This window comes from Notamacropus eugenii, chromosome 4 (assembly GCF_028372415.1).
Source record: "Notamacropus eugenii isolate mMacEug1 chromosome 4, mMacEug1.pri_v2, whole genome shotgun sequence".
Lineage (NCBI taxonomy): Eukaryota > Metazoa > Chordata > Mammalia > Diprotodontia > Macropodidae > Notamacropus > Notamacropus eugenii.
The window spans coordinates 70176943-70201760 of record NC_092875.1 but is presented as its reverse complement, the minus strand read 5'-3'; the positions used below and the strand labels follow the sequence as shown (position 1 = coordinate 70201760).

Genomic DNA, 24818 nt, shown 5'->3' with positions numbered 1-24818 from the left:
TGTGGGGGGGCAGCAAGTCTGCCAGCAGATTTGCCAGGCCCCTCCAGGCAGTCAACATTGTCAATGTGCACTGAAACACAAAGAAGGTAGATGAGAAGAGATTATGCAGCGAAATGGTCACCCAAAGCTCCTATTTGTTAGTCTTCCTGAGGTTCCATTTTATAAGCAAATTCAGCATTTACTACCTTTTTATTGTATGATCTCCAAAGTGTTTCTCGCTCTCTTTCTCTCTTTTCTTCCTTCTCCTACCTCAAATGTTCAATTAAAATATTTGGTCTTAGTTGACCACTTAGCATTCCTAAGGAAAAAAAAACACCTCCTCCTTCCAAGTGCTCTTGTAAAAATACCTGCAAAGATTCCCACTTCCAAGATCGTCATTGTAAAAAAAGACCCCCTCTTTCAAAGGCATTCTCTTGCTCCAAATGGAAACAGATTCCAGAGAGCCTCTTTGCAACTAAATACACCTATTCATCCAAGGTTTGCTTTTGTATTGACTCCAACAATGACATTTTGCAGGACTAGCTATTGTGCTAATAACCTAACAATTGAATTTTCATCTATCTTCCTAAGTTGTAAGTTTTATGTAGAACAGACATTTAATCATAGAAAGGATATAAGCCTTTTCTAAAGCTTTGAAACCAAGAACTGGCTTAGGGCAGAATTCATGGCTGCCAACATCCTCTGACATTTAAGAGATTCTGAAAGCCTGCTCAACTGAAAATCCATGCTCCTGTCAGCCAGCTAAATGATTTCAACCTTTTATTTTTCGAGACTCCTAGAGTCAGTACTGGAAGGAAAGTTTCTCCCAACCAATTCATATAACTCATCAACAAAGGGACTCTTCAACAATACCCCCAATTGGCCAGAAGCTCAGGGAAGGGGAATCGCTGCGTTTCCTACTTCAACCGTGCTTCAGCTGTGCTTGAATGGAACCCACCGCTTGATTTCTGGCCAAAGCCTCCCTTAGCTACCTTCACCTCCACTAACCAATACTCTGTCCTTCCTCTCGTTCACCCTGCAGTCACCCGCTCAGTCACACCTGATGTCTGCCCCCTCTGCTGCCTCCTCCACTGTCCCAGAGTCAGCCACAGCCTCTGGGCAGACTCTGCCGCTGCCATGACCACCTCGTCTCCTTCTCAGGTGCAGCAGAACTACCACCAGGACTCGGAGGGCCCATCAACCTCCAGGTCAACCTGGACTTCTATGCCTCCTATGTCTACCTGTACACCTCTTACTACTTTGACTGAGATGACTCAGCGTTGAAGAACTTTGCCAAGTACTTCCTCCACCAGTCCCACAAGGAGAGGGAGCACGCTGAGAAGCTGATGAAACTCCAGAACCAGCATGGTGGCCGCATCTTTCTGCAAGACATTAAGAAACTAGAACAAGGTGATGGGGAGAGTGAGCTGAATGCAATGGAGTGTGCTCTGCACTTGGAAAAAAATATCAGTCAGTCATTTCTGGAATTGCACAAGCCGGCAACTGGCAAGAATGACCCTCATTTATGTGATTTCATCAAAATCCACTACCTGGACAACAGGCAAAGTCCATCAAACAACTGAGTGATCACGTGACCAACCTGCTCAAAATGGGGGCGCTAGATTCTGGCATGGCAGAATATCTTTTTGACAAGTACACCCTTGGAGGTGGTGACAAGAAACCTAAACTACACCTGGCTTCCCCCACTCCTGGGAACTGTGAGCCTGACTCCTACTGTCTTTCAGTGCAGGCATATTTTGATTATCTGACCATAATCTGTACCAAAAAACTACCACCATTTACTTCCCAATAAAGTGACTTGGTACTGATGAAAAAAAAACCAAACCAATATCCCCAATCAATGGTTATCTCAAACATTGGAAGATCACCACTATGGTGAAGCTCACCCATGATGATCTGAGGAATCCTATTGCATTGTTGGACAGCCCTCATTGTTAGAAAGTGTTTTCTTTGCATGGAGCTGAAAACTCTCTACAATTTATTCCCTAAGGTAAGTGGATTTTGTCTCTGGAAGACCCTGTTTATATGCAAGCATATCTGGAGAAGAGGTAGGTACATCAACACTTGGATGCTAGTTGAGTTTCTCTAGTTAGTGATTATCCCTTAGGGGGAAAGGCAAGGCTGTGAATGGGACATAGACCTGGTAAATTTTGATGTGATAAGACTGGGTCAGAGCAAGGGAGAAGGGGAAGAAAAAGGGAGGAAAGAGGATAAATAACATCTCTGGATATTGTGAAAATCTAGAACTATTCTTTTGGAAATGAAGGCTAGGTGGCCCAGTGGGTAAAGGTGCTGAGCCTAGAGTCAGGAAGACCTGAGTTCATATCCTGCCTCAGACATTTCCTAGCTGGGTTACCCTGGACAAATCACTTAACATCAGTTTCCTTGTATGTAAAATAGGGACCATAATTGCACCTACCTCACAGGGCTCTTATGAACATCAAATGAGGTAATATGTACAGTGCGCTTTGCAAACCTTTCAGCCTTATATAAATGGTAACTTATTATTTTCTGTACATAAAATGAATTTTCATAAATTAAATCCTCTTTTCTTATTTGATTGTCTTATTAACATCATTCAGATTTCCAGTTCCAGGAGCCAAGATGGTGGAGTGACTGGTAATTGTTATCTCCCTCTCCTTGTTGACCTTGACCAGCCCAGAGAATATCTCCCTGGGAAAAACCCTGAAACAGTGGGAGCAGCAGAAGGGGTACACAGACTCTCAGTCTATGAGGCTAGGATGATCACTAACAAGGATTCTTCTTGCTGTGGCTGAAGGGGACCAGTCCAGGATCAGAGCTGTCCCAGAAAGCCCCACCTCAACAAACCGGGAGAAGATCCTGAACACCACGGGGGTGAAGCCAGCAACTGCCAACACCAGGACTGTAACAGGACAAGTTAGAGCCGACCCCTGTCCATCGCAGGACCCCACACTGAGAGCTTGCCTAGATAACCTGGGTGCTTGTCAGTAGGGGTGGAACCAGATGGATTTCAGGAGGAAGGGTCTTGTCTTTGTTGGCAACATGGCAGTACTTTGTCCAGTTCTGAATGTCCAGTGGAGAAGACACCTATATAAGGAATAGTGTTAGGTGATAGGTTCAATGTATAGGCTTAGGAATGTTCATGTAATTAAGACTATATATGCATGTGAGCTAGCTGGAATAAACGGAGTTCTCACCACCTTGTCTCCCACCTCATTTCATTACTCACTAGATCAAGGCCTCTTGCTGGACAAGAGCCTTGGGTCAGGGTTTAGGGATTCCCGTAATGGTCTAGGGGACCCCAACACAGGACCCCAAGTATGCCTCAGAACCCCAGTGGAATCAGGAAGACACTAGTGCACACAGTTGAACTTGCCTATGCTCCAGCTTAGCAGAGGAGACTCTGGTGTCCAGACCACCCCTCCCCCACACTTAGCAAGCTAGCTCCAGGGTAACTTCGGGGAAAACCCAAAAAGACCTCACCTGACCTTTGCTTTCAAACACCAGCCAGCTCAGCAACAAGTAAGCTACAGCATTTTAGTTTCTAGCTGAAAGAACCAGAGGCCACCACACAAAAAGCCTCAAGTTTTAGGCACAAAAATTGTGAGACAGAGCTCCCTGTGCCGCAGACACAGAAATCTACTTTAAAAGTCAGGAAAATGGTTATTATTATGAGTAAGAAGCAATGCAGAAAAGAAAAGACCATAGAATCTCTCTATGGGGACAAGGACCAAAACACAAATACCAAAGAGGTCAGCATTGAGACTGCACTCCAATCTGAAACATCAGAAGGGAATATGAACTGGTCTGAAGCACAAAGAGCCTTCTTAGAAGAGCTCTGGAAGGATTTTAAAACCCAAATTAGAGAAATAGAAGAAAAACTGGCCAATGATTCTAAAAATATGAAAAAGGAATTCACTGAAGAAAATAGTTCCTTAAGAAGGAAAATTGGAGAAATGGAAAAGGAAGTATAAAACCTAACTGGTGAAAATAACATTTTAAAAGGAACAATTAGACAGATGGAAAAGGAGATACAAAAATTAACTGAAAAAACAATTTGATAAAAAAATAGAATCAAGCAAGTAGAACCTAATGAATCGATGAGACATCAAGAATCAATCAAACACAATCTAAAGAATAAAAAGATAGAATAAAATGCAAAATATCTAATTGGAAAAAAACTGCCCTGGAAAACAGATCCAGGAGAGAAAATCTAAGGATTATTGGTCTATCAGAAAGCCATGATGAAAAAAAGAGCCTGGACAATATCATTCAAGAAATCATCAAGGAAACTTGCCCAGAAGTCCTAGACCCAGATGGCAAAATGTCATCGAAAGAATCCACCTTTCACCTCCTGAAAGGGACCCCAAACTAAAAACACCAAGGAATACCATTTCCAAATGCCAGAACTATCAAGTGAAGGGGAAAATACTGCAGGCAGACAAAAAGAAATATCAAATATTAAAATATCGAGGAACTACAGTCAGGATCACATGGGACCTTACAGTTTCTACATTAAAAGATAGAAGGAATTGGAATATGATATTCCATAAGGCAAAGGAGCTGGGACTACAGCCAAGGATCAATTACTCAGCAAAATTCAGCATAATATTTCAGGCAAGGAGATGAACATTCAATGAAATAAAGGGTTTCCAGACCTTCCTGATGAAAAGGCCAGAATTCAATAGAAAATCTGATCTTCAAATGCAGGTCTCAAGAGAGGCATAAAAAGGTAAAAGGGGGGAAAAACTTATTACACAATATGGGCAAACAGTTTACATCCCTATAAGGGAAGATGATACTTGTTAATCTTGAGAATTGTATATTTGTTATGAAATGTAAAAGGAATATACAAAGATAGAGGAAGTGAGTATAAATTAAACGATATGATGATAACAAATGTGATTTAAGGGTGCAAAGGGGTTCTAATGGGGGATGTGAAAAGGAGAAGGCAGAAAAAAATAAATTCCATCACAGGAAGAGGCACAAAAATATATAACAGTGGAGGGAAAGAAGGGAGGGAGATGAGCATTGTTTGAGCAGCACTCTCATCTGATTGGATTCAAGGAGGGTACAACAAACCCAGTTAAGTATAAAAATACAATTAGCTCTACAGGCAGTGGCAGGAGAAGGGGGAAAGAAAAAGGATAGTAGGCTAAAAGGGAGGGAAGAAGTAGTAAGGGAAAGGGTGATTAAAAGGAAGGGGGGCTGAAAGGAGGGAGGGAAGACAGGGAGGCTGTGGTCAAAAATTAAAACTCTATTGTGGAAGAGAAGGGAGAACTAAAAGCATAAACAAGGGCAAAGGGGATGGAGAGAAAGACAGATAGTAATCATAACTGTGAATGTGAATGGAATGAACTCTCCTACAAGATGGAGATGGATAGCAGGATGAATTAAAAACCACAATTCAACAATATGTTGTTTACAAGAAACACATTTGAAATGGGGGCGTACACACAGGGTAAAGGTAAAAGGTTGGAGCAGAATATTTCATGCTTCAGTTGATGTAAAAAAAGCAGGGAAAGCAATCTTAATCTCAGACAAAGAAAAAGCAGCAATAGATTTAATCAAAAGAGATAAGGAAGGAAACTATATCCTGCTAAAAGTCACCACAGACAACGAAGCAATTTCATTACTAAACATATATGTTCCAAGTAGTATAACATGCAAATTCTTAGAGGAGAAGTTAAGGGAATTACAGGAAGAAATAGACAGCAAAACTATACTAGCAGGGGACCTCAACCTCCCCCACTCTGAACTTGATGAATTTAACCTCAAAATAAACAAGAAAGAAATAATGAAGATGAATAGAACTCTGGATAAGGTAGATATGATAGATGTCCGAAGAAAGCTGAGTGAGGATAGAAAGGAATATACCTTTTTCCCAGGGGCACATGTCACATATACAAAAATTGATCATGTACTAGGCCATAAAAACCTCACAATTCAGTGCAGAAAGGCAGAGATAGTCAATGCATCCTTCTCAGATCATAAAGCAATAAAACTTATATGTAATCAAAGGCCACGGAAACATAAACCAAAAACTAATGGGAACCTAAGCAATCTAATCCTAAAGAATGAATGGGTTAAACAACAAATTATAGAAACAATCAACAACTTCATTCAAGAGAATGACAATAATGAGACAACTACCAAATCTTATGGGATACTGCAAAAGCAGTTCTTAGGGGAAGTTTTATATCTTTGAGTGCCTACATGAATAAAATAGAGAAAGAGAAGGTCAATGAATTGGACATGTAACTGAAAAAGCTCGAAAAAGAACAAAGTGAAAATCCCCAAGTAAATGCTAAATTAGAAATACTGGGATGGGCCAAGATGGCAGAGTAGAAAGACGCACATACACATAGCTCTGAACCCACAACCCATAGAATGGCTACAAGGAAGTAACTCACGGCGAATTCCGCACCCTGAGGCCAAGGAACATTGGAGCGAGGGAGATTTCTGTTCCAGAGAGACCTGCAAACCTCTCGCGGGGGGTCCTTCACGCTGCGGACTGGGCACCGAGACTGGGAGCTGAGTGCAGCCCGGCCACAGCCGCGGCACCGAGAGGAAAAGATCCGAGCAGGCTTCACAGACAGGATCTCCAGCGGCCATGCGGGTCCCTCCACCCACAGAGGGATCTGCAAACCTCTCGCAAAAGGTCCGTCGCGCTGCAGACGCGGAGCCCAGCCCAGACCTGCTGCGGCCACGGCTGCGGCACCGAGAGAAACAGATCCGAGCAGGCTTCAGGGATGGGATCTCCAGCGGCCACACAAGTCCCTCCACCCACAGGTGACAGGGGTGGGTGAGAGAGTCTCTTTGGCGGGTCGAGAGGGGAGTGGGGTGCCCCCATAATTCAGGCCCCCCCCCCCGGGAGGTAGAAGCTGAGAGGCGGCTGCAGACAGGGGCTCCCCAAGCGGGCGGGAGCCTGAATCCATTGTGGAAGGTCTGTGCATAAACCCCCTGAGGGAACTGAGCCTGAGAGGTGGCCCTGCCCCGATCTCAGCACCAGAACATAATCTCATACTGAATAGCAGCCCTGCCCCCGCCAAAAGCCCTGAGGCTGGAAGCAGCATTTGAATCTCAGTCCCCAAACGCTGGCTGGGAAGATCAGGAGGCGAGGTGGGTGTGAGGAGAATATTCAGAGGTCAAGTCACTGGCTGGGAAAATGCCCAGAAAAGGGAAAAGAAATAAGACTATAGAAGGTTACTTTCTTGGCAAACAGGCATTTCCTCCCTTCCTTTCTGATGAGGAAGAACAATGCTTACCATCAGGCAAAGACACAGAAATCAAGGCTTCTGTGTCCCAGCCCACCCAATGGGCTCAGGCCATGGAAGAGCTCAAAAAGAATTTTGAAAATCAAGTTAGAGAGGTGGAGGAAAAGCTGGGAAGAGAAATGAGAGACATGAAGTCAAAGCATGAACAGCAGATCAGCTCCCTGCTAAAGGAGACCCAAAAAAATGCTGAAGAAAATAACACCTTGAAAACTAGCCTAACTCAATTGGCAAAAGAGGTTCAAAAAGCCAATGAGGAGAAGAATGCTTTCAAAAGCAGAATTAGCCAAATGGAAAAGGAGATTCAAAAGCTCACTGAAGAAAATAGTTCTTTCAAAATTAGAATGGCACAGATGGAGGCTAATGACTTTATGCAAAACCAAGAAATCACAGAACAAAGAGAGAAGAATGGAAAAATGGAAGATAATGTGAAATATCTCATTGGAAAAACAACAGACCTGGAAAATAGATCCAGGAGAGACAATTTAAAAATTTTGGGACTACCTGAAAGCCATGATCAAAAGAAGAGCCTAGACATCATCTTTCATGAAATTATCAAGGAAAACTGCCCTGAGATTCTAGAACCAGAGGGCAAAATAAATATTCAAGGAATCCACAGAACACTGCCTGAAAGAGATCCAAAAAGAGAAACTCCTAGGAACATTGTGGCCAAATTCCAGAGTTCCCAGGTCAAGGAGAAAATACTGCAGGCAGCTAGAAAGAAACAATTCAAGTATTGTGGAAATACAATCAGGATAACACAAGATCTAGCAGCCTCTACATTAAGGGATCGAAGGGCATGGAATAGGATATTGCAGAAGTCAGAGGAACTAGGACTAAAACCAAGAATCACCTACCCAGCAAAACTGACTATAATACTTCAGGGGAAAAAATGGTCTTTCAATGAAATAGAGGATTTTCAAGTATTCTTGATGAAAAGACCAGAGCTGAAAAGAAAATTTGACTTTCAAACACAAGAATGAAGAGAACCATGAAAAGGTGAACAGCAAAGTGAAGTCATAAGGGACTTACTAAAGCTGAACTGTTTACATTCCTACATGGAAAGACAATATTTGTAACTCTTGAAACATTTCAGTATCTGGGTACTGGGTGGGAGTACACACACACACACATGCACACATGCACACATGCACACATACATAGAGACAGAGTGCACAGAGTGAATTGAAGAGGATGGGATCATATCTTTAAAAAAAATGAAATCAAGCAGTGAGAGAGAAATATTGGGAGGAGAAAGGGAGAAATTGAATGGGGCAAATTATCTCTCATAAAAGAGGCAAGCAAAAGACTCATTAGTGGAGGGATAAAGAGGGGAGGTGAGAGAAAAACATGAAGTCTACTCTCATCACATTCCACTAAAGGAAAGAATAAAATGCACACTCATTTTGGTAGGAAAACCTATCTTACAATACAGGAAAGTGGGGGATAAGGGGACAAGCAGGGTGGGGGGGATGACAGAAGGGAGGGCATGAGGAGGAGAGTGCAATTCGAGGTCGACACTCATGGGGAGGGATAGGATCAAAAGAGAATAGAAGTAATGGGGGACAGGATAGGATGGAGGGAAATATAGTTAGTCCTATACAACACAACTATTATGGAAGTCATTTGCAAAACTACACAGATATGGCCTATATTGAATTGCTTGCCTTCCAAAGGGAAGGGGTGGGGAGGGAGGGAGGAAGAGAAGTTGGAACTCAAAGTGTTAGGATCAACTGTCGAGTAATGTTCTTGCCACTAGGAAATAAGAAATACAGGTAAAGGGGTATAGAAAGCTATCTGCCCCTACAGGACAAAAGAGAAGATGGAGACAAGGGCAGAGAGGGATGATAGAAGAGAGAGCAGATTGGTCATAGGGGCAATTAGAATGCTTGGTGTTTGGGGGGGGAGGGGAGAAAAGGGGAGAAAATTTGTAACCCAAAATTTTGTGAAAATGAATGTTAAAAGTTAAATAAATAAATTTAATTATAAAAAAAACAAAAAAAGAAATACTGAAAAACAAAGGAAAGATTAATAAAATTCAAATTAAGATAACTATTGAACTAGTAAATAAAACTAGGAGTTGGTTTGTTAAGGTAAGCTCAGTTCTCACGTGAACGGTCTCAGGTTAGGTACGAGGTCCCCCAGAGAACAGCTGGAAATTGAGAAGTGAGACATGAGTTATCTCGTTTTCCACCTCTTCTCAGTGGAAACTTGCTAGGGAGAGCATCCCACCCTTGAGATTGGTCCGTGGTCTGAGCACACCTTTTGTTAATTAGCTAAGGGGCTGAGAACATGCGCTCCATGAGCAAACTAGCAGGGGGAGAGCTTAAATGGGGACAGGAAAGCCTGAGAGGGGGTTGGGCTCTTCCATGCTTCTACCCGGGAGAAAGGGGCTCCCGTGGGGGGCTCCCATGGGGAGCACTAGCCCTGCATGCTTACATGTAGCTTGTATCTGGAATAAAGCCTACACCCCTGTTTGACTCTGAAGGTCTCTTCTCTCATGTGTTTATCCAGCTGGCCACCGAAGACCTGAGATAAGTAAGAGGACCCGGGAAGCCCACAGCAATTAGGCTGAACATTGGTTTTATGAAAAAGCCAATAAAAGTGATAATCCTTTGGTCAATTTGATTTTAAAAAAGAAAGAAAAAAACCAAATTACCAGTATCAAAAATGAAAAGGGTGAACTCAACTCCAATGAGGAGGAAACAAAAATAATATTAAGAAATTACTTTGCCCAACTCTATGCTCATAAATTCAACAATCTAAATGAGATGGATGAAAATTTTAAAAATATGAATTGCCCAGACTAACTGACGAGGAATTGAATACTTAAACATCATTCAGAAATACTTTGCCTTGCTTCCAGTTTGTGAAGAATCTAAATATCTTTGTGAGCAAACACGAGTGCCCTAGGGAAGCCACCTGTTTAAAGAACCCTGCACTTGTTCCTTTACAAAGGAGGAAATTCCCACTAAATGGCTGATTTGATAAATCCTAATTTTCTTTAGAGTTTAAAGGAATCTTTAGGGGGTCTTTGATAGGAAAATGGTGACTGAATATTGAGTCACCCTGCTCTCCAGTCCTTGGCTGCTGTCAACAGAGACTGGCACCCAAAGGCCATTCCTACTAAATAATAACTGATATCAGATGCATCCAGTTGTGAACAAAGCAGGTGAAGGAAGAATGTGGTCATGTTGTGTGGCTTTCATTCTGCTTTAATCACTGAGCTGTGACCTTGCTTAATCTGCGTCCCCCCTATCTCTAGGGTTCAAAGCATTGAAGGAAGGTAGAGAACAAAGAATCAATTGTTTTCTAATTAGCCACAGGGTCCTGCTAGCCAATATCCTGTGCAGGTGAGCTTTTTAATATAGGGCCCTGAGTGTTCCAGTCTTGATTACTCTGTCCCCTCCCTCCAATTATGTTTTGACATTTTATAAGCAGGTTCACAAATGAGCAGAGGCTGTAGCCTAGAGGGTAATCCCTTATAGTGGGGGTAGGGGGTATATATCACTTAGTCCTAACTTTGTTCATGGCCATTATTATCCATCCAACTGCACTGTAAACATTTTTTATCCATGTGCTACTCTTGAGTGTGGTCATGATGGATGGGGTTTGGGGGGGAAGGACTTGAGTGTTATTGATAAGGAATGGGGACATCTTAATAGAGAGTTGGATAAAACACTTGCTAAGCTCTTATTAGCCTGTGCTAGGCTCCATGCTATAACTGAACTTTAATAATGTGGATGCAGTTCCAAGGAACTGTAGGCATCTTATTCTATGGTACCCTGAGCCAACAGAAGCCAACCGACTCCTTTCAAATCTAACCACTATGCCCAGATGGATGAAAGGTTCTCACAATATGTCTGTCTACCTTTACATCTGTGTATATGTATCTGGGAAGGAAACAAGCACATTAATTCAGACATCCATATTGCAAGCTCTTTAGGTACATGGAAACAACTCCAGTTTCTGTAGTCTTTAAAAGCCTGGAAAGCACCATTCTTTCAGCAAACCTCTGAGATTGGTAGCCTAAGTTTGCTGTTTCCCTTCTTGTAAAAGATGAAACAAGATCACAGAAGTTAAGTCACTTGCTCAAGGAGACACAGTCAGAGAGTATTAAAGCCAAGAACTGAACTGAGCCATCACTGGACTCCAAGGCCAGCATTCTTTTTGTTATGCCACCCTACCTCTGTAGATAATGGTGGAAAAAGTCAGGTAAAGACAGTTACTTACATTTATGTAGCACTCACAATGACCTTGTGAGGTAAGTAGCGTTAAAATTACCATCCCCATTTTACAGATGGGGACATTGAGTCTTTAAGAGTTAAAGTGCCTAGTCCAAGGTCACTCAGTTATTAAGCATCTGAATTAAGAATCAAATTGAGATGTCTGAACTCCTAATCTTTCCACTATTCCATGTTGTCTAGGCTAGTTTATGCTTTATTTTACAAATAGAAGTATTCAAAATGATTGCTTTGTGACTTTAATATAGAAATTGCTCTATCTAAGTATTTGAAGGCTTCACTAAGGAACCTATACATTACTATTTTCAAAGCTGGATCTGCTTAGATCTGCTCTTCTTGTTTGTCTTTTCTTTGATTCCCTACTCTCCCCCCCCCATCACATACCTCAAAAATAATGTTGGCAGGAAAAGAAGCAGGTATATGTAGCAGTGAGGAGGAAGGAAAGCTGCTTTCCTTTGCCTTGGTGATGGTGGGTTGCTGTGACATTTTCATGGGTTGGTTCAATGGCATGAGCCTCCAGGCCTTTTAAACAGTTGTATTGGAAAGAAATCTTCATGTTCCTCACATCCTTCTGGGCTGACATAAGTCATTAGTACAGCCTGCCTCAGAAAACAGAACAATAAGTGAAAGCAGGGGAGAAGAGCAGCGTAAGTTAATCAGAGAAAAATGAATAAACACAATGGTGATATATGACATGTGGAAACCCCTGGACTGCCAGAATCAATTAAACACTGAAATAAGAAAATAACAGCAGGATGTGGGGGTATAAGGGGATGGGGAAAAGATGAACTATTTTAGTATCCAGTCAGTCAACAACCATTAAGAATATGCTAGGCACTGTGCTAAGTGTTAGCTAGAGATACAAATAAAAGCAAAGATGTTCTCTCTTTTCTCATGTATCTTCCATTTGGATGATCAGAGACAACAGGCAGATATCTGTGTATATACAAAGATATGTACAGACGAGAAGGAAGGTCATCTCAGGAGGCAGAAGAAAGAAGAAGAAGAAGAAGAAGGCCTAAGAAGGTGGGGTTTGAGATGAGTCTTGAATCCAAGAGGCAGAGATGAGAAGGGAGAACATTAGAGACATGGAAGACAGCCAGTAAAAAGTCATGGGGCTCAGAGATTGTCTTCTGTAAGGAAAAGACTGAAAAAGTAGGAAGAGGCTAGCTGAGAAGACCGTTAACTGCCAGAGAGAGGCTTTTTATTTGATACTTCAGGTAAAAGGGAGGCCCAGACCTCCTACATTTTAGAAAACTTACTTTGCCAACTAAATGGAGAATGAATTAGGGCAAGGACTGACTAGAGACAGAGAGAACAGTAAGAAGGCTACTGTAAAAGTTCAAGCAATGAGGGCCTGTACAGAGGCAAAGTTACATAAGAGATGTTGTGAATGTAAAATGGCAAGATTTGACAATGTTTATGTCAGGTAAGTGAAAGTCAAGGGTCAAGGATGACCCCAAAGTTTCAACTTAAATGACTGGAAGGATTATTATGCCTTTTCACATAATAGGAAATACAGAAGTAAGGGTTTGGAGAAAATGAGTTCTGTTTGAGAGTTTAAGATGCCTATGGATCATCCAGCTGTAGCTATACAAGAGATGGAGAACTGGGATTGAAGCTTGAGAGAAAAACTTGGCTAAATATATAGATCTGAGAATTGTCTACATTGAGATGGTAGTTGAACCCATGGGAGCTGATGAGCTCACCAATTGAGTATCAAGAGGGAGAAGAGAAGAAAAGAGAAGAGAAGAGAAGAGAAGAGAAGAGAAGAGAAGAGAAGAGAAGAGAAGAGAAGAGAAGAGAAGAGAAGAGAAGAGGACCCAGGACAAAGTATTAGGGAATGCCTAGGGTTAGTAACCTGGATGAAAATCCATCAAATGAGACTGACAAGTTAGAAGAGATAGAAGTAGAAACAGGAGAGAGCAGTGTCATGAAAATCAGGGGAGGAAAGAGAAATTAGTGATTAACTATGTCAAAAGCTGCAGAGAGGTCAAGAAGGATAAGGAATGAGAAAAGGCCATTAGATTTGCCAATGAAGAAGTATCTGATGACGTTGGAATGAACCATCTTACTCATTATAAACCTGAACACCTTGTTACTATAAATATCATCATGAGTCAATATATATAATAATATAAAATCCTATAAATGTAATATTGTTATAAATGGGGGAGGAGATAAGAGGGAAGACTCATTGTTCTCATTAACTTAATCCTAATAAGAAGAGTAGAGGTATAGGAGCTAGCTGAGTGGTATAATGGATAGAACACTGGACCTGGAGTCAAGGAAGACTCACATTCCTGAGTTCAAATCTGGTCTCAGACACTTACTAGCCATGTGACCCTGGGCAAGTCACTTGACCCTGTTTGCTTCAGTTCCTCATCTGTAAAATGAGGTGGAGAAGGAAATGACCAAGAAAACCCCAAATGGGGTCACAACGAGTCAGACATTACTGAAAAAATGATTGAACAACAATAGATGACTCAGTGAATAGAGTGCTGAGCTTGGGATCAGAAGACCTGAGTGCAAATTTGGCCTCAGATCCTACCGGCTCTATCACTCTGGGAAGTCACTTACCCTCCATTTGCCTTAATCCACTGGGGTTTGGAAGTGGCAAACCACTCCAGTATGTTTGCCAAGAAACCCCATGGATTGTATGGTCCACAAGGCCACAGTCACACACAAGTGAACAATAACAAAAGGAGGTATAGTAGAGAATACAATGAGCTGAGAAGCAGTGGGCCCAGGCTCAAGTCTGGAATCTTGCACTTACTAACTTTGTGACCTTTCTGGGTCTTAAGTCTGTACTATCCAAAATTGGCAGGCTGAATAAGAGATCTTAAGGACTCTTTCACATTTTACAATTCTGAAGTTTCTTACAACTCTTAACATCCTACAATTTAAAAGTTTGACTTGGTGGAATTTATATAACTGAGCAATTAAATATTCCAGTTCTGGCATTGCCAATTCTCTTGGCTTTAAGTAGGTCTAACAATGGTAGGTGTCCTGTTTTCTCTTTAGTAGAATATTTCCCATGCCACCTGTATCTTCAGATTCCCTTGATTCCCTTACTTAAACTCCCTAGCAGAGGAAAGCATTCTCAGGGCATTAGGAATCCTATGCTTTCACCTGCTGAACTCACAATAGTTTGTCTTTGGTGATAAGACAGGTTTCATGTCTTAAGAAGTTCTTTTCTTGTAAGACTCAAAAGAGTCAAGGGACATATCATTATTGGGTCTGAATCTCTGCTGAATACATGAAAATCTTATGTCTGGAGATTTCCACATTTTATGGCTATTAACATATTATCAGTACATTGTGTTAGAGTGAAATATTTCCAGCTTCCTGTAATGGTTGATTTTAAAAACAAAAAAAAAACTAGAAGCTAGAAGACACCTTGGGTGAGAGAATATATTACACTTATAAGAAATTTAACACCATAATGTGGTGGAATGCATCTTAGAAATTTTCTCTGAAAAACCATAAATTTCAATAGCAAATTAAGATTTGTAAACTTCTTTCCTCCCAACAACCATGTTGAGCTGCAAATGTCGTTGTCTCCATGCTACAGATGAGAAAATTAAACTTGGATTTAATTGAGCCCAAATCCAAGTTCTACAAACAACTCATCTAGCTCCTAGGGAAGGATGTCTCCAACCCTCAAAGCAGAGAAATGCCTTTCTGAATGTCACATGGTGCTTTAATAGCAGGGAACTAGAATTCAAGCACAGTCTTATGATATGCAATCAAGTGTTCTCTTCACTGACCTACACAGCCTTCCATTGACAAAGACTTCCTGGCTCCATTTAGTTTGCATGATTAATATTTGTTTAATTGAATTGAATTGTGTTGAACAAATATTCTTCATCATGTCTTACTTCATTCAACAGGCCACTGATTCATTCTTTGGATGAAAACCATGCTTGCATTTGTCCCGATGAGTATGTTGATGTACAACATTTGTAGATCTGACCAAGGCCTTTGACACTGTTAGTCATGAGGGTTTATGGAAAATTATGTCAAAATTCGGTTGCCCAAGAAGTTCATCAATATTGTACCTCAATTTCATGGTGGCATGTTTGCCCAGGTTCTGGATAATGGACAATTCTCTCGTGCCTTCCCAGTCACCAATGGAGTAAAACAGGGCAGTATGCTTGCTTCCACGCTTTTTAGCATGATGTTTTCAGTCATATTGACTAATGCTTTCAATGAGGATGAACATGGCATCAAAGTCAACTACTGTGCTGATGGCAAGTTCTTCAATTTGAAAAGGCTACAAGCCAAAGTAGAGGGACTGTTGGTTCATGATTTTCTGTTTGCATATGATTGTGCACTCAATGAAGCTGAGATGCAACAAAGTATGGATTAATTCTCTGCTGCCTGTGCTAATTTTGGCCTAATAATTAACACCAAGAAAATACAGGTGCTCCATTAGCCACCACTATACCATCCATACGTGGAACCATCAGTTACAACAAATGGAGGAAGTTTTGAATGCTGTGGACAAGTTGACTTACCTTGGTAGTGTACTTTCCAGGAATGTACACATTGACAATGAGGTTGATGCTTGCATTGTCAGAGCTAGCTCAGTGTTTGGCAGGCTCTAAAGAAAAGTTTGGGAGAGAAGAGGTATTAGAGTGACTACCAAACTGAAAGTCTACAGAGCCATTCTGCAGACCTCATTGTTGTGCTTGTGAAACATGAACAGTCTACCAGCACCATGCCAAGAAACTGAATCACTTCCATTTGAATTGTCTTAGAAAGATTCTGAGGATTACCTGGCAGGATAAGGTACCAGACACTGAAATCCTTGCTTGAGCTGAACTGCCAAGTATTCAAACTATGCTTCAGAGAGCACAATTCCCGTGGGCTGGCCATGTTGTTCGAATGCAAAAATGTACACTTGCCAAAAAGACTATTTTATGGAGAATTTGCAAGAGGCAGGCAATCACATGGTGGCCAGAAGAAATGATACAAGTACCCTCTCAAGGTCTCTTTCAAGAACTTTGGATTTGACTGTGTAAAATAGGAGACACTGGCAGAGGATCGCGCAACATGGTGTGCCCACATCAGAAAGGTACGCTGTGCTCTTTGAGCAAAGCAGAATTGAGATAGCACAAAGTAAATGCAAGATGCACAAATTTGGGATATCCACCCCAAATATTCGCATGGACTATCTGTGCCCAACCTATAATAGAACATTCCAAGCTCTTATTGGTCTGATCAGCCACAGTCGGACACATTGAAATTCCACTTTATCATGGTGATGTCATTTTGGCCCTCTTTGAAGACAAAGGACAACAACCAACCAACCAATCAATGTTGATGTTGCCAATTGCTGGCAAGTGAATATCCTTTTTTCAAATCCAATGTGGAGTGAGAAATATCTAACTAACTTAAAAGATGTCCTTTTGAATGAGGTCTTAGTTTGACTGGGAGGATGGGGGGAAGAGGGGAACTTGTGAGAAAGAGGTGATACTTTTCTCAAAGTACTAATACAGAAAGTATTTTCATACATATTGAAAGTCCATGTTGGGCATAAATGACTTTAGTGTTTGTGGCCTGTCTACCTTCCTGAAGGCCCCCACCCTCAGGTCAGCAGAAAAATTCTACTCAGACCTCCCTCTACTCATGCATTATAATAAGAGCTCATGATTACATTCTTTAACACTTGGAGTATCTGAACTCATTGGTATAGGTTCTCCTCTCTTTCATACTTTAGCAGATGGTTTCATGTGGCAGTTTGCTATGAAAAAGAGAAAAAGAAAGAAAAATTATTCTGGTAGCCAACCAACATCCTTTTAATGAGCCTCCCCAAACATAGTTGGGCTGGTCCTCAAATAACAGAAACACATTATATTCAGAACTCAAGATTTTCCATTTTAGAAAGATATCTGCCAGTGTAGCCACATACTTTGGGGCCTCGGTTTTCTTCTCTGTAACCTGGAAAAGATAATGCTTGTCTTGGTCACCATCTAACTTGTGGTAAGGATCAAATGAGAGGAATGGTGTGAAAGAAGGCAGTATAGTACAATGGAAAGTGTATTCTCTCAAAAGTCAGAAGCTCAAGTCCTGCCTTAGACATTGACTCTGTGATTAACTTGGAAAAATAATTTTCCTGGGCTCCAGTTTTCTCATCTGTATAATGAGGGAGTTTGCCAGATGGATTTTGGGGTCCCTTATTGCTCTAGAGCTATAAAAGAGCTTTGGAAAATATGGCAAGATGTAAAGTATAGTTATGTATAGTACCACTAACTTACAGAGTTTTTAAATTAATTTTTAACTCTACAAATTATCTATCTTATCTATCCATTCATCAGTTTATCTAAACTATCTTTTTTTCATCCTTCTCTGACCATGTGACCACAACTGAATTTTACAACTTCTTTCCTAGTGTGCTGTTCTTGATCAATAAATATGTTGGATCCAAACCCCTCCAATATTCAATGACATACTTGCCATACCTTCCACATAGTATACTCCTTCCCACTTCTCTGCCTTTACTTAGAGTTATTCTCTCTGCATAGAAAGCCTTCTCTCTTCCTCTGTGCTTGTATTAGTTCAACATGGATTTATATCCTTCAAGTCTCACTGTCTCTGAGATTCAATTTGATTTAACCAATACTTATTAGCATAAGTGCCTACTGTTGATGTATGAGAACCAGGCTAAGAGTCAGGAAGAACTTGGTTGAATTTCCATTTCTGAAATAAAATGGCTGTATAAGCAATTCATTTAAGCTTTCAATAACAGGCAGCTCTCCAAGTCTGCAAGCTAAGGATGAGTTACTATCTATATCAGTAAAGGGTATCTCCTTACTGGGAGGTCCCTATGCCACAAGTGAAATCACAAGTCCAGACCTTCCAAAAATATTCAAAGCATTGTTCTTGATGCTATGTGCAAAGATGAAATAAACAAACAATGCTTTCCCTCCAGTAACTTATATTCAAATGAGGACTGGGCAGAGATAATGCAGGCAAATATAAAGCCTCCTCCAAATACTCCAGACTGCACTGATCTCTCCTTCTCTGAACTAGAATCAGAGAAATTTCATATTGAGAAGAGTTCAAGGTTAAAAGAAAATCATTTAACTAGCAAGTGATCTGAATAGCTTCTCACTACAAAGTCTCCAAAACCAGAACATCAAAAGAAAGAAATTATATGCCAAATAATAGAGCCATTACAGCTGACTCCATAAGATAAGAAAGTAGAACTCCTCTGCATAAGGTTAAAATTCCCTGAGGAGAAGTGAGGGTCTTACTCAGTACCCTTAAGCACATGCACACACACACACACACACACACACACACACACACACACACACTCCTCTAATCAACTCCACATGCCTGAAGAAGTGAACACAAAGGAGTTCACAAGCTTATAACTCAGGGTGTTTCCTTAAGGATACCACCAAGCAGGGACTCTGCCCAAATCCCTCCCTGATCAACAAGAAACAGAAGACAGTGAATTTACCCAGTCATATAGGAAATAAAAATGATGGCCAGTTGAAAGTCCTGGGGGAGGGCAAGAGATGTGGCACATTTGGTGCTCTGAGATACAGTAGGATAACATTTCATTGAGCCTGAAGGAGGAGACTAGAAACCAACTAGGTCTGACAACCAATGGTTGTCAAGACTAGGTGTCTCACAACCTAGTCTAAAGCCTTTGATTGCTTGATGATTGGTAGAGATACTTAGGTCTATGCTGGGAGATGTTCTCACCTAACAAGGGCAGTTATTTTAAGGGGGCAAGGAGATGATTGACTGATTGAATGGATTGACCTACATTTTACTTCCAAGTCCAGTGTCTTACCCACACTGTGCCATGTTGATCAGTCCAACACTGTTTTCAGTCCCATGATATTTTGCCCTTAGGGCTTTCTTCTTTTTGTGCCCTACCTTTCTCTATATCTGATTCTTCTAAGTGAACTAACTCATTCTTAGGATCAGATTGGATTTTAGAGCTGGAAGGGACTTCAGAGGTCACCTTATCCAATGTTCTCATTTCACAGATGAGAAGACTGAGCCCCATGGCAGCTAAATGACTTTCCTAAATTCATGTAGTCAGTAAGGATCAGGGGATGAATCTGAATCCAGATTCCCTGATTCCAAAATCAGTAGCACTCTTTCCACTCTGCTTTGATGCTGTCTTCCAAGTTCTGATGGGATGGAAGCATTTACAACCTATAGTGAGAATATATGAGAGTTGATCTACTGAAAATAAGCAAAAATGAAGAAAAAAAGTAGCTCATTAACACCTATTGATAATAATATCAACTAGAATTCTGGAATAGAATTTACCTATTAGTTGCATGAAGAAAATAAAAATGCAATAATTATCAACTAGGAGATAATATTTTGCAATTGCTTCTTCAATGAGGAACAGTCATTCTTACATCAGTAGCTATTATGCTAATTAAACAGATTGTGAGTAATCATGCTGCGTTTGAAAGATGCCAAAGCTATTACAGGGCTTTTGTGCTACTGACTAGCACCTTACTAGGTTCTTTCTTCATCCCATTTTTCCAAAACATGATAAATGAGCGTGCTCCATGACCCTTTTGGCCTACAGATAGAATTTCCCTAACTGTAAACAGCTTTGCTCTCACTGATCATTGTAGCAGATTCCTATCCAGTTTTCCCGTTTCTCATTTCCCATTATCTCATCCCTCAACCATCCTTTACATGGAAGCCAGATACATCTTCCTAAGAAACAGCTCTAATCACATCACTCCCACTATTCACAATCCTTTTATGGATCTCTATTGCCTACCAACTCTCTGCATATGACACTGTTGACCACCCTCTCTTCCTGGATACCCTCTCCTCTCTGGGTTTTCATAACACTACTCTCTCCTGGTTTTCTTTCTATCACTCACTTCTTCACTGGATTGCCATCCATATCACACCCAATCTTAGGTTTGGGTGTATCCCAAAATGCTGTCCTGGGTCCTCTTCTCTCCACTCTCAGTGAAAATATCACCTCTCATGAGCTTAAATACCATCTCTCTGCAGATGACTTTCTCACTTTATATTCAGTCCCAAACGCTAACCTGACCTACAATCCCACATTACTAACTGCCTAGTAGTCATTTCAAACTGGGTACTCAGAGACATCTCAAACTGAATATCTCTAGGCTCTAAGAAGGCAGGTCAGTAGGACAAGATGACTTGTGTGGCCACTGCTTTACATCCAAATATTAGTACAGCCTCCCCATCCATGATACACATACAGATGTGCTTCCACTGCATTTGTTCTCTTACCCCTTACCTTGCTTGACCATCCCTAAAAAGTAGGGTGATTTTCATTAATATTTAAAAACCTTTCCTTCCAATCTCTTTGTCATAAATAGGCAGACAAAACGGGGACACACCTGACCTTCCACTGGAAATGACTCAAGGACTTCCAAGAAATATAAGTGAGAATCTTTTGAGTTTTTCTTACCAAGTCTAGCTGAGGATGGAGAGGGGGAGATTTTTACAGAAGAGGAAAAAATGCACCTTCCTATGAGACAGGTAAAGAAGAAGTTTGTTTTCCCTGATGGTAAAGGAGTTAATCTCTACATTTTGAAAAGAGTTAGAGGCTTTTCTTTCTCTTGCAAATCCTGCCTCTTGCAATGTAGCATTTCCCCATATTCATCCCTTAGATTTGATGGGAATTCTCTCCCAACTTATTCCACTGTTAGAACTTCTATAAAACTGCCCAGAGTTCAGGTGTCACAGGATTCCACAGTCTAGTGTCTGACTATCTAAAGATAGGTGTTGGTGGGACTAGGGGTGTCTAATGACCTTTCCTTTTCCTTGTTTGAACAAGGAAGTAATTTTTACCATCCTGTCTGCTAAGCCATAGGAGGCTGAAAAAGTCATCTTAAGCAAAAGTTACCAGGGTTATAAATGACTGATTTGACACAGAGAGTGTGAAGGGTTTATCTAGCTTTTAAGGGATATAGCTTACAGAGCAAGGATACATAATAGTCTTGGTGCTGGTTCTGGTTCTAGTGAGCCCTTTACAACAGCTCCCCCTCACCTCCTGCCAAACTATCCTTCAGATCAATTGTCTTACCTTCCTGACGGTGTTATAATGCCACTTCTCAAAGTTCCAGCAAAATGGTGGTCTTATCATTTAACCATGTCTTCATACAAACTTATTATCCCTTTCATGATAACACATTTTTAAAAAAATCTTTCCTCTCTTCTTAGATAATATAACATTCTTCAACGGGACATTTAAATATGTGAAAAGTGTAACATTATTATTTTTTGATAAGTTGAATCCCTGGTTTGTAAGGATAATATTGAGAGAGATATTATCACTGTTGGGGATACTTGGAGTTCCTTTCATTCAAAAAACACTTACAAAGGATGGCCTACATAGATAGGATCATAGAATCATTGATTTAGAGCTACAGTGGGCTTTATGGATTATCTAATCTGCCCACCCACAGACACACACATTTTACAAATGAGGAACTAAATCTTAGAGATGTTAAGTGATTGTATCAAGGTATACAGGCTAGGTGGAATAGCTGGGAATACCCAAGTCTAGGGCTAGAGAGGATGTTATTCTCCTAAGCATGTGCAGCTCTAGAGCTCCAACTTCAGGATCCCTAATTATAGTTCACTTCCCCTGTTGTCCCTCTGTAGTAGAAGTGTTGTTGTTGTTCAATTGTGACCTCATTTAGGGTTTTCTTGATAAAGATATTGGAGAGGTTTGCCATTTCCTTCTCCAGTTCATTTTACTGATGAGGAAGCTGAGGTAAACAGGATTAATTTGCCCAGGATTACACAGCTAGTAAGTGTCTGAGGTCAGATTTGAACTTGGGAAAGCTCAGCACTGTATCGACTACAACAATGAGAAGTAGTTAACATTTAAATAACACTTTATGGTTGCAAAGGATTTTACCTACATTCTCTCATGTAGTCTAAACAAAAAGTTTCTCAGACTGATGATAGGTTACGGCCATTTTATATATTATATAATATCTAGTATTATATTTACAGATGAGGAAACTGACTATCAGTAAGTAAACTTTCCTGAAATATAAGTGCTAAATGGTAAAACTGAGACTACAACTCAGGTCTTCCCATTCCCATTCCAAAGCTCTTTGCCCTATACCATACACAAATCTTCTGTATCTCTCACTATGTTTAACACAGTGCTGGGCACATATCAAGTAATCTATAAATGGTTGATGATCTAGAGTACCACAACAATGTTAGGGTAGTAAGTGACCTGGACAAGAACTACTCGTGGCATTTAGATGAAACTCTCAGTTTCCATGTTCTTACTCCCAAAGAACTTCTTTATTTTTTCTCTCTGCTCTCTACAGACTGATTGGGCTCCCACTTTACCTGACTGCAGGCCATTTTCACCAACTTCCCAGCATTGCTCCATTTTGTGAACAAGTTGAAGTATATAGCTGACCTCTGCCCTAAGGACTTTGAACACTATGGCTGTTCCTGCCACTGTGAGATGGAGGGAGAACCCAGGGATGAGAATGACAGGTGAGTTCCTAGAACAGAAGATTTGGGATGGGGTATTGGCTGCCAGAAGTAACAGGAATTATGACATGAGCTAGACACAGGCTAGAGCAACTTGGTGGCCCATTGGCTTCTCAAGGCATACTGTTCCACTCTGGGAAAGTTCAAACTATTTAGTTCTTTGTGGATCCGTGAGTAAATCGATACATGAAACATAAGAGAGACAAAGACAAAGTAAGACAGAAAGAGAAACATATATGCATGTCCACATGTATGTACCAATAGATGGAAAGATACTTAGGTACATAGATAGACAGACACAGAAAGACAGACAGATAGATAGATAATGTCAGCTAGATGTCACAGTGGATAGAGAGGTGGGCCTGGAATCAGGAAGACTCATCTCCCTGAGTCAGGCTTCAGATTCTTACCAGTTGTGTGACCCTGAACAAGTCACTTAACCCTGTTTGCCTGTTTCCTTATCTATAAAGTGAACTAGAATGGGAAATGGGCAAACCACTCTAATATCTTTGCCAAGAATACTGCAAATGGGGTCATGAAAAGTTGGATGTGACTGAAATGATTAAACAATAAATGGATGTGTGTCTCTATATATGCAAATATACACACGTGGAATATAATGAGGTATGTATATAGGTATCTCATCATAATGATTCATTCACATATATATGTGTGTATGTATGTATGTATAGAATGAGCTAGAGTTAGAGAGCTATATGGTATCTCAAAAGTCTTAGTGCAGTTTTAAGTTTGAATAGATTAAAACTGTACTGAGACATTTTGGAAAGCCTGTATATACTCTATTTTTACACAAATCTAATTAAGTTTATATATATGGAAATGACAAGGGATATAAGAATACATATATACATATATATAGTCATATTTCCTGTATATGTCCTGTGTATGCATGTATCCTTACATTCCCTTTATGTATGTGTGTATGTGTTTAAACACACATTCACACAAATGTTTTATAGGTAAAAAGGGACACACAAGTAATATAAGATACACAGACATATATATACAAAACACATATGGAATATAAAGAAATCCACAAAACAAGTACATGTAGGGATACATATTTATAGAGAAAATATAAGGATACACACATGTATGTATGTACATGTGTCAACCCACATACACAAGTACAATATTGTAATATAAAGACACATGTGTATGTGTGTATTTGTGTATACACACACATACAGTCAGTATAAAGACAATATGGCAATATGAGTACACCTAAGAAATATGAGATACACACATATGTATATACGTATCCATATTTGTATATTATATATGTACGTCTATAGATATGTCTTACATTCCTTGTGTTTGTCTTTATATTACCATATTGTCCTTGTATATGTGTGCCCTTCTATTCTAAGTGCATATATATGTATCTTTATGTTCCTACATATGATCTCCTGTATAGCAGTGTGTGTATGTGTGTGTGTGTGTGTGAGTCTGTTATACATAGGGGATGGGGAGATGGGGATGGGGGTAGTTATATCCCCCCACATATATGTATATATTATGCATAAGGATATATAGGGGGGTGTGCATGTGTGCATGCATACATATACACACATACACGCACATGTGTATATATACATATATGTGTGTGTGTTTGTGTGTGCGTATGTGTGCATGTATATATGGGATATAAAGGCACACAGATTGTGGTGTGAAGATGCCCTATGATTCTCAAAGGCGAAATTTAGGAAGGATCTACCAAGCTGGAAAAGTTTCAAGTAGAGATTCAGTGAGAGATCATATGTTTGTTGTCCAAGGCCTCAGTTTAGAGATACTC

At 40.5% G+C, this 24818-nt stretch overlaps 1 pseudogene; it reads left to right on the top strand.

Moving 5' to 3' along the window:
- The first annotated feature begins 1116 nt into the window (after positions 1-1116).
- Positions 1117-1792, top strand: LOC140502233 (ferritin heavy chain-like; annotated as a pseudogene).
- Positions 1793-24818: the final 23026 nt, after the last annotated feature.